The 9,116-nt window shown below is 38.5% G+C and overlaps 1 pseudogene; it reads left to right on the top strand.

The window, feature by feature from the left end:
* Window positions 1,189-3,366, top strand: LOC109235910 (annotated as a pseudogene).

Genomic DNA, 9,116 nt, shown 5'->3' with positions numbered 1-9,116 from the left:
AAAGACAGATTTTTTAAGTAAAAAAGCTTCCAAGATTTCTTTTTCGTCCCCACAATGCCTTATAATATTCAGAAATACTGTGGTGGAACACTAACAAGAATGAGACCCAACAAACATAAAAAAAAAGCATAAACCTAAGATGAAATTCTGCTTTGACAACAAAAACCCAAAACACTAAACGGAATAACCAAATATGCCATTACATGCATGACACTACATTAAAAAGGGGTTTCACTCTAACATGTAACAAAACACAACAAAAGTCCCATATATTAAGGGAGATTAAACAACAATTACGACCTAACCCAGCCTTCCCCTAAAAAATCCTAAACAGAGCAAAAGCCCGTAAATTGAGGGAAATGAAGAACAATAAAGACAAAATATGAAGAACAAATGAAGAAACTTACCCCACAAACTTCGATAACAACTGTACAGATGAAAATTCCGGCAACAACGACGGAGAAGAGAGGAGAGACTCACTGTTGTTCGATACTATCTAAGCCCTAAGTACGCGGTAATTGTAAAATGAGGGGAAAATGTGGGTTTGGGGGGGGGGGGGGGTAAATAATACTTTCCCAATTTCTTATCCTATTTGGCCATCATATGTGACTTGGAGCCTGCGTGGTTTTATTTTATTGACGTGGCGTCCTACGTGTAGGAGATTGTCTTACACGCACTGGCAGCCTCCTTGGATAAGCGTTTATGATTCACGTTTTGAATGAGTATAAGTGTTCAATTGGCAAATATCTAAGTTTGGGGACCGACATGATAAAGTGGTATAAGTACATGTGCCATTTAGGCCATTCTGCCTTATTTTAATGCTTTCATAGAACCTGCCTTTTCTATAAAGAAATGAGGTCCTTTGATCCCTTTTTTTGGTAATTGGCCTTTGCTCTTTTTTGTTCATTGATACACTGCATCACACACGTTAGACAGCCAGACAAGGACATTGTATGTACTACTAGCTCCCTCACAATATGAGAACCATAGAGCAATCAATGCAGTCTGCTGGACATACCCTGCAATTGCTCTATGAAAAGATTGAACCTTTGAGAAGGAGAAACCTTGGAAAATAACAGGTGATCATGAGGCATTGGCAAGCTTGGAAGCTGAATCATAGAGCTAGCATGCACCACAAAAGATACGATTGACTTGGAATCAAAAGAAATTTTCTTAGCCGAAAATGCAATGACACGGAGAATAGCTTTTTGGAAACTTCATTTTCTCTTGAAACAAGCAGTGCTCATTGATTTCACCATGAAGAAGTGGATGGCAATGCGGACCAACATGAACGACGATAACAACAACAATAACAACAAACCCAGTGAGTTCTCACAAGTGGGGAATGCAGACCATGAACAATAACGAATATCTCAAAGCCGAAAGTTGACCCTTGGCAATACATCTAATGCTTTAGAGACCGAAAATAGATGGTAGGCCTTGAAAACGAATTCAAGATCATGAAGGATCAACTGCTAGAGGAAAGTTGATGATAGACTATAATTGTGTATTTTAGTCGCTTATTACACTCAAATTTACTGCACTTTAATTGAGTTTGAGCTTTAATTGCTAGTGTCTTGCACTAATTGTGTGTTTTATGCCTTGCAGGAGTGATTCCGAGCTATGTAGATGTTATGGAATGAATTCAAGTGATTTGGAGCTTTGAAGTCTGAGTAAAAGCTCAAGGAATTAAGCCGGGATCGTGTTCGGGGGTCAACGGATGATAGTTAGAACAAACGAAGAATCGAGTAGGCATATTGTGCACTGTCTAGTAAAATGCACATAACTTTTTGCTCAAAACTCCATTTGGGTTATATAATATATGGTTGGAGAGCTAACTCAAAAGGTTACAACTTTTATGTTTTACGTGTTTCAAAATTCCAAACGGAACAGGGTGAAAAATGTGGTCAAAACTGCAATCGCGAACCTGGTCGCAGACTAAGGCAGTGCACTTGTTAATATGCGCGGCCACTAGCGCGCCCGCGCTAGTCCAGGTCTGGAAACTTGTCCTTTTTCACATTGGAGAAGGTATAATTGTTTGGGCCCAACCCTACTTGGTATATATACATGGAAAAACGATATTTTGAGGGGTTGGACATATTTTTGACACGGATTCGACCTAAGGAGGCAGAGACACAATAGGAGCAAGGCGGAGAATTCTTCTACGAGTTTTTCCTTCCTCTTCCTATTTTTCATTGTTGGTTATGACTTTTAGTATTGTAGTTTTACATACTATTATGAATAGCTAATTTTTTATCTAGGGTTTTGATGGAACCTTTTGAAGGATAAATTCTTGTTATGTTTTTAAATAATTGAGCCGTAGTATTTTCTCTATTTGTTCAACTATATTATTCTTGTGGTTGATTGAAGGGCCCTCAATTAGCTGTGCCTATTTAGTATGTATTACTCGGGAGAGAGCGCATATTTAGGTAGTTGTTGAACAACATCACTCCCGACGTATGTGAGGAATCAATAACGATCGTGAATCAACATGTTAAAAAGACGCATGAGTTTTATGAGAAAGATGATGGAAAACTAGCCGATCAACTGCAGAAGATTCTAAAAGGCATGAGGTACTTGATAGTCATTGATGACATATGGACTTCAAGAGCTTGGGATGATTTATAAAACTATGTTTCCCAGACTAGAACAATGGAAGCCGAATACTCATGACTACTCGGAATATGACGATGGCTGAATATACTAATTCAGGTAAGCCTCCTTATCAAGTGTGAATTTTGATGAAAGTTGGAGTTTATTGTACAAAAAGGTCTTTGTGAAAGATAATTTCTCCCATGAATTTGAACAACTTGGTAAACTAATTGCATTAAAATGCAGAGGATTGCCTCTAGCTATTGTTGTTATTGCCGACTTCTCTCCAAAATCGGTTGACTTCTCTCCAAAATCGGTGAAAAATTAATGAGTGGAGAAGCCGAGAACGTAAGTTCAGTGATAAGCATAGATCTTGATGTCCAATGCATGAGAGTGTTGGATTTAAGTTACCATCGCCTGCCGTATCACCTAAAAGTGTGCTTTCTGTATTTTGCAATCTTCCCCAAGGATAAATTGATTTTTGTCAATGAACTTATGGAATTGTTGGTTGTGGAGGATTTTTGAAGGTAGAAGAGACGAAAAACATTGAAGAAGTTGCAGACGAATGTCTAAAAGATCTTATAGATAGAAGTTTAATGTTCATTCACCATTTGATTTTTATTGGAAAAATCCAAGATAGAGGAATGCATGATGTGACCCGTGAACTCTGCTTGAGAGAAGCTCGCAACATAAAGTTTGTGAATGTTATCAACGGAAAGAATTTAAAATCCATGTGCACAATCTCTCTTAGAGTCGAGGGTGGATCGGTATTAAAGATGTCAAATAACTAGGTGTCATTGTTCTATTTTCATCTTTTATAGATACCTTCAGCCAGGCTTATTACGTTTCAAGCTAGTATGAGTACTAGATCTTGCTTCATTTACGTTTCAAGCTACTTAGATTAGCTCTTTGAGCATTGTAAGTAAGTTGCCCAAACTTAAGGCCCTTAAACTAACGAATAATGCCTACAAAGGGTTTCCTAGCTTAAAGTTTTTGTTACTGAAACATTTGAAGATTCAGTATTGGAGAGCTAGTAGTGATCACTTTCCATGCCTTCAACACTTGTTCATCAAAACTTGCTAGTGCTTGGATTCCACCCCTCAAGATTTTGCAGAAATAACCACACTTGAGGTAATCGATTTAAGCAGTTGTGCACAATATATCAGGAATTCTGCTAAGCAGATTCAATAGGACATTGAAGAGTCTTCGGCATTTGTTAGCACAATCATTTTTTTGGCCATCAGTCTTTCTATTGCCCTCTTCAAGGTCCAACGGTCATCAGTGCTATTACCCGAGGAACCTAAATGATATTCACATCTAGCATTAGCTTGAAACCTTTGGGAATTGGGATGCATATGGTGGAGTGCGATGGGTCCAATCACGCCCAACTACTTCAACTTCTGGAACATATCAGATATAATTCAGCCAATAGAGTAAATTTCTCCACTGGCCTCAGCTCTCTTCCATAATCCTGCCTGGGACGAGCATTGTAGGATGCCCAAAAATATTTTGTTGAGGTTGAGGATCTGTTGAAATCCTGTCAAAGTTAATCCTGTAAGGCATTTTTGATCTTGATCTACCTTTTAGAATTGTCATTGTGTATATATTTGTATGTCCAATTTATGAAATCTTCCCGCCACCCCTCTTTATCTCTCATCTTACTACATTTATCAAAGAGTCTCTTCTCTTCTTTTGTTCTTCAGTTCATTTAGACGGCGAAATCTTGTTTTTTTCTCTAACTTCATCTTTTGAGTTTTCTTTATTGTGCTTGTTAAATAATTGGAGTCACAATACTTTCGAAGAAAGTTTTTGGTGATCGTCTTTCTGTTTTTGCTCTTTTTTCCTCTTAAATCTATGAACTTAGTGAGATTGTTATTCTTTTTATTGTTCTATCTCAGGGCAATTTTAACAAACGGGAATAAAGAACTATTGTAGAATTGAGTGAAGCATCCAAATTCAACTTGGTAAGTTTATGTTGCCGACGCCGGAAGTTCGCAATTGAAGTTAAGAAAGGGATAGTTCTTTACGTTTGAAATAATAGAAAACGAGTTTTAGAATGTGAAGAAGATCCTGGCCTCTAAATTTACTTATTAATACGTCCCAGCATCCAACAGGTCCATTGAGTAATACTTGACAAAAATATATTGGATCGGATTCCAACCCGAGACACTGAACACCGGAGAGCCGTTGTTTATCACTTTCAAGTATTCGATGGAGTGTCGGTTTCAAGAGTTCATTCACCTTAAAACTGAACCCTTGACAGTTTGACACAGTTGGAGCTAGGATTTGAAGTTTATTAGTTCTAAATTTGTCATCAAACTCATAGCTTATTTTAATAACTGATTTCACAATTAAATATTTATGCATATTTAATAAATTTTCTTATATAAATACATATCTAAGTAAAAACTACGGGGTTCGTCCGAACCCATGCATAATACATTAGCTCTGCCCCTGAACTTTGAGATACATATATTACTAATAGAACCTAGGAGTTCACCAAACAGTATTGAGAACCAAGTTCTCTATTAGTTCCCACAGTAAGTAAGTAGAAAGTAAAATACACACAATATTTACGTAAAAACTCCCTTCTCAAGAAATTAAAAATCATGACCTACCGTAGTAGAATTTCAACTCCACTTAACTGACCAAACTTCAGATTACAACCTATTGCAATCTAGGAATTAAACTTTTAATCCCTCACTCCTTATAATAACTCTATCGTAAGCTCTTTTTAACTACTCTATTATAAAGCCACACTCTTGGACTAACTCTAGTCAATACAACCAAAGTAATAATGGTTGAATATTGTCCTACAAAATACTTCTCGAAAATTCGTGTAGGTTTACAAGTAAAGAACAAAGACAAAGATGCAACAAACATAAGGACTCAAGACATCTTTAGTATTGGGATATGGTCCTTGTGTTTGTAGCATCTTTGATCTTGATTTCACCTGGAAAATAGTGGCGGCTGACACTTGGGATGATATGTTTTCAAGATTGTCAAATGTTAGGTCAAACCTTGTATCATGTTTTATATATATGAGAGAGCATGTGAGAATAGATAGAGACAATACATCTTATGGTTTGGCCTCTAGCAGTAGCGATTGTGCCGCTGCACTACTGCCAATCGATATAGTGAGACAACTTTTACAACTATAGGGTTGACTATATGACGACTGGGGAACTGATCATATATGTTCCCTTATTAGGTTCCTTGAGAACGCTTGGACAGACATCAAAACATATCACAACAGGCTCAAAGGAACTGATTGCTTTAGGTTCCTATCTGGTTTCTCAATAAAGTTTGACAAATCATCAAAACTCACAATAGCATAATTTATCAATTTTTCATTTTTCTCGATGACAAATCCACAATTGATATTCCCTCTGAGAACCAGATTCCAAGATGTCCCCCTACAAATCAGGCCTAGCAATTATTTCTAGACATATGATACCATCTCTACCCCCTCTCATTTATCTTTTCCTTTTTTGGCATCATTGAAAAGAATGACAGAATTAGTATAAGTAAAAAGAAGTCCAGTAACATTAACTCATGTCACTTGTGGGCACACAACATAATAAAAAATAAGAACACAAGAGATGAGCATTTCATAAAATAGATAGTTAATATGGCCAAAAAAGATAAAAATTAAACAGAGGTGCAGCAGTACCAATATTACAAATTAAACAGCCAACATGCTAAAGTCATTAACCAATAACATCAAAAGAGGACGGGATTTTGGATGGGAGTAAAAATGGGTTAAGTTAGGGAGCACTGGGCAGGAGAAAGGAGTAAGGAGCAAAGGCCTTGAAGAGCTTGTCCATTATTTCATTTTTGTTCCTTTAATCAATGATCATCTGATCCTTTAGTTCCTCGACCTGTTTCCTCAACCTCTCAACCTTATCCTTCAATCGACAATTCTCCTTTGCCACGGGACCACTGGAACCGGGTTTCGTGCATTTATGACTGAGCTTGAACCTCAAGATAGCTTTCTCAATCTGTAGTCTCTTAATCTTTGTAGTTGTTGTCTCTTGCGCCTCAATCAGATTGGAGATGGTTGAATTGCTGCCCACTTCTCCTTTCTTCATCACGCATTCACATTCTTCCAACGTGCTCAGGGTAAACATTTTCTTCCTGGTCACCATAGTAGCTTTTTCCAACGGGACATCAAAGTGCTCAAAAAATTTTGTAAGGAGGAACCAATACAGAAGACCATGCTTGCCATCTTTAATGTTTGCCACTTTTATCATATACTCAATCATGACTCCGAGAAGGCTGATAGATGTGTAGGAAACCGGTGCCTCAATGAGAACCGGGTCTGCTATGACAATAATAAATCTCCTCTCAGACCGATGAAACAACACTTTGTCACCATCTCGAACATAAGTTGATATTGTGGCTTAAGTTCTTTCTTGTACACCCTTTCCCCCCACAAAGTCTCCTCCCTTTTTACAATCAACTTCTTAAAGTAGAGGAAGCAATTCTCTTAACTGTTCCTAGCCCATCTATGGGCACTTTAAGGATTTCCCCAAGCGTGTGCTCGTCTAGGATAAACTCCTTCCCATTGATATTCAATCACAACGTGTCCTCATCCACAACAAACATACCAGCATAAAAAAATCCTCACATCATCCTCATACACTTTTGGATGTGGGGGTGTAAAGAGATGGCTCCACTTTTGAAACTCCACAATGTCCACAAGTTCTTCCATTCCTGTCTACTCAGCAATGGAAGGATCAAAGACTCGACTCGGTAGCACCTTTTGAGTTTTGAGAGTTGCCTTTCTTTCCAACTCTGACAACTCTACCTTTGCCTTTTTGGAGAAATCGGGTTCCTTGCTTGTACTTTCCCTCTTTCTGTTTGTCCTTTTCTCCTCTTTTTCCTTCTCCACTTTCTCATCATCTCCACTTAAAATTACTTTCTCAGACACATTTCCCTTTCCCTTACCAGCAAGACTCTACTTGGAATTTTTTCTTACAAGGGATGGATCTTCCCTTCTAGCCTTTTCATCCTCAATGGTCACCACATCAACAGGTGGAACTTCCTCCTCATCAACTAAACTACTCTTCACTAGCGTTTTTTTCCTCTTCTCTTTACTTGCCTTCAGCACACTATCAAGTTCATCTTTTCTTTGTTGCCTTGTAGTGGTGGGTTTGTAAGCAACATGTTTCTTATCTTGGTATCCGCCCTTGCAGCTATAAAGCTCAACACATCATTATCATCAACATCACTTCCATGAGAAGAACTGACAAGACCAGGTTCCTTTCCAGGATACATAATTTCCAGAGGTATAAGAATGAGATACTTGAACTGGGAATTTTCAAAGTTATCCAGGTTAATCCTCGTGGAACCTGGTGTCTCATCCCAATTGGGAGCACTTCTGAGTAGAGGACTCAGACGCCCCTAGGTTGAGGACCCTCAGTAGGTTCCCCTGTTTCACGCTCATCCACCAGGCCCCCATGACACACCAGTTCCCCCTGGCTCACCAGTTCCTCGTGACTCTGCAGTTCCCCCTGCTTCTCTTCACAATTACCACTCACCCTTAGTGCTTCAATGAAACCAACCACAATCTCAGTTTCACTTTCAACAATATTAGATCTATCTTGTTCGTTTCCACTTATGTTACCCTGAAACTCTACAGAGAGGTCTTCTACTCGTTTACCATTAGGAAGAGTGTGAAGATTACCTGATTCAGTAGGAGTATCTTGGACATCTCCCTCAACAGCCTGATTTCCTTTGCCCTCAGGCGCATGCAATTCCACAGCAGTACCAGAACCCACTTGTTCCTCCAATCTCACATCTTCAGTTGCTACAGTTTGACTAGTAACCTCGATACTATCATCGTCTTTCTCTAATTTCCTCTGTGTTTTGAAGAAATCGAGACACTGACAGTGTTTGCTTGAAGTGGGGCTTGTTAGTTGGAACAAATAGAGAGGGTGATGATACAAACTATTTAGGGATTTGACTTTCTCGGCTTCGTTGGGGACCATAAATAGAGGATTTAGAGGGAGTGACATTACGGTTAGTTTCTATAGGAATTGGGGCTTTTGTGGGTGAATCGATGGTCTTAGATTCTAATGGGCGTGGTACTTTAGAAGGCGACAAGGATGTCATGTCTTCCCATATCTGTGGAGATTTGGATTATTGTTGAGACATGGTCGAACTTTGCTAGAAAGATACGAGGATTAGAGAGTTCGACGAGAGAGAGAGAGAGAGAGAGAGAGAGAGAGAGAGAAAGTTTTTTGAGTTTAAGTGAGGAAAGAGACAACATGTTAGATTTATAAATAGGAAGAGGTACCAGTAACAAATGGGTGTGAGAGGAAAATGGGAAAACATGTCGGTTCAGAAAAGATGTAACATTTGGACTCAAAAGGAATTAGAAGAGAGGCGAGAATAAATTAATGACATGTCACTTCAACAGTTTAAAAAGCATATAAGAATTTAAGGAACTACTGACCTGAGTCGCAGGAACTAGGTTCCTTGATGGTTTTTGAAAATGTGAGCAAAAACTTCTAGATATG

The sequence above is a fragment of the Nicotiana attenuata genome, chromosome 12 (assembly GCF_001879085.1).
Source record: "Nicotiana attenuata strain UT chromosome 12, NIATTr2, whole genome shotgun sequence".
Classification (NCBI taxonomy): domain Eukaryota; kingdom Viridiplantae; phylum Streptophyta; class Magnoliopsida; order Solanales; family Solanaceae; genus Nicotiana; species Nicotiana attenuata.
This window is presented reverse-complemented; position numbering and strand designations above follow the sequence as displayed.